Below are 2,737 nucleotides of genomic sequence, written 5' to 3' on the forward strand. Positions count from 1 at the left end.
GAAATTTTTTGAAGAAAGTTGTTCTTTATAACCTAAGGATCAAGAATATATGATTTCTACTCCATTCTATAACAAATTTCATGGTTGAATTTTATTTTTAACGAAACCCTAGGTTTTATTCTATTCCCATGATTTTCACTAATTTTTATATGTGTTAATCTACCCAAAACTAAAGTATTGAACTAACAATATGTGGGATAACTTACCTCAAGATACTAGGTGGAAGTCTTCTCTCAAAAGCTCCCAAAATCGCACAAAAAATGAGCAAAAATGAGCAAGAATGGCCTAGAGCCCAAATAAATGAAGGCCACTGCCTTCTGCGATTTCCGCATGTGCGGTCCTGGACCGCACCTGCGACCACCGCTTCAGCGGAAGGAAAACCGCTTCTGCGGACAGGCCCACTGCTTCTGCGGTTCCGCATCTGTGGATTTAGGGCCTCATCTGTGGTCTTGGGCTGCCTGGCCTTGGGCCGCTTCTGCGGTATCGCACCTGCGGTTTACCAGCCGCAGGTGCGGTTATGACAACAACCAGCAGCTTCAGCCTTTTTCAAAAATTCCTTTTTGATCAGTTAACCACCCGGAATTCACCCAAGGCCCCTGGGACCCCAACCAGTCCCAAAACACATTACAGACTTGCTCGAGGCCTCAAATCATATCAAACAATGATATAACCACGAATCGGCCTCCAATCCAAGCTTTATGAACTTTAGAATTTCAAACTTCTACTTTCGATGTTTAAACCTACCAAATCACATCCGATTGACCTCAAATTTTGCACGCAAGTTATATTTGCCATTACGGACCTACTCCAACTTCCGGAAGTAGAATCCGACCCCGATATCAAAAAGTCAACTCTCTATCAAACTTCTCAAAAACCTTAAAATTTCTATCTTTAGCCAAATAACTCCAAAATGGCCTACGGTCCTCCGAATTCACTTCCGATCGCGCTCCCAACTCTAGAATCACCATATAGAGCTACTCCCAGACTCAAAATCCCAAACGGACATCGATGACACCAAAATGCACTTCAACCCAAACTTATGAAATTTTCTCCAAAATGCTAACTTCCACAATAGGCACCAAAACGCTCCCGGGTCATCCGAAACCCAATCTGGGCATACGCCCAAGTTCGAAATCATCATACGAACCTGCTGGAACCCTCGAATCCTGATTCCAAGATCATTTACTAAACATTCTGATATGAGCTAATTCTTTCAACTTAAAGCTTCCGAAATGAGAATTCTCTTTCTAAATCATACCCCCCAAATGCTACACTACAAGTCAAAACATCATAGGATATTTTGTTCCTCTTCTTATAAACTGCTACAAAGCTTGCTTCTTAACCGTACCTCTAGGCTCGAAATCATTAGGCACCACATTTTACCCCTTTGAACCCACTAGGGTCGTTCTTGAGAGCCACCTTCTCTGACTTGGCCGCGAATATAATCAACTCCATGAATCTTCTAGCACATGAATACCCTCTCAACAAAGCACCCGGCAGAATCAATTCCCTTAAAACCCGTACCTATACAAGGCATAAATCCTAAATCCTTCCCCAAGTCTAAACATGAGCCAATAAGGCCAACCATAACACACCTTTAACAATTCTTTTGCTCAAATTACCACTTATGTTCTTTTCCCGTAGCTGAAATAACCCATCAATATGCTAATAACCAGAAACCTCGCAAGTAGTTAAACATGCAACCCAATCATAGGCGGTGGGACTCTCCCACTTAGCTCGAAGCCACTATTACACAACTCTGGAATTCACCAGGATTCTTTATCTCTTATTGACATAACCTTGCACAACCAACCGCCAAAATTCTCGAAATCTTCCTGTAAAACCCCTTTTATACTTTGAATCATCAACCACATTCGCACGACCGATCTCTTTGTTGTACAACCAATAGAATTCTTCGTAGAAGCCTGTCCAACCACACGACCGCTAACCTACTCACAGGGAATAACCCACCTGTGGAAATCACTTCCCGACATCTTCCAACGCTGCTGCACGGGGTAAAATCACTACAACATCAATAACCCATCCCGAGTCCGAGCTCACTCTCTAGCTGTACAGGTCCATTCACCCCTCGTGGACATCAATTAAAGGTGCAACAACATCCTTCCAATTCAAAGTTAAGTTGTATCCTTCTTTATTTCAAGCAGCTCCTTTCCATTATACCAAATCTTCTACCGCATAATAGCCCATACTTCAGCTTAAATTCATAGACCCCAATCACCCCTCACTAAAATTCCCAAACCATTTCAAACTCTCCTTAAGGTGCGTAGTCATCCTACAACCAAGCCCATATGCAACTCTGCCACTCTCCCACTTTGGCGGAACTCCCCCCTTTAACTGACTACTCGACCTTTGCTTCTTATACTTGGCCTTCTAGTTATTTTAACCACCGCCTGACACCCCCACATGTCCTTCCTCATCCTTCGCTGCTCAGTTGTTGCCTTAAATAAAATCTATCTTTGCAGCACTTGAACCCTCAAACCGCTACTAACCTTAAACTTTTTCGGAGATCATCTTTCTCGAGCCGTCAATATTAGAAACACCGATTCAATCATGGACCATCGCGCCTCGCGATATCCAACTGTCGTTTCTCCAATATTATTTCACAATATCTTACCCCAAAGACGAATTGCAGAAGACCATAACACCGGCGAACTTAACACATACAATCGAGGACGACGACACTACATTGTGGATGAAAATTCCACCACGCTCGAAA

Source organism: Nicotiana tabacum, chromosome 3, assembly GCF_000715075.1.
Source record: "Nicotiana tabacum cultivar K326 chromosome 3, ASM71507v2, whole genome shotgun sequence".
Taxonomy (NCBI): domain Eukaryota; kingdom Viridiplantae; phylum Streptophyta; class Magnoliopsida; order Solanales; family Solanaceae; genus Nicotiana; species Nicotiana tabacum.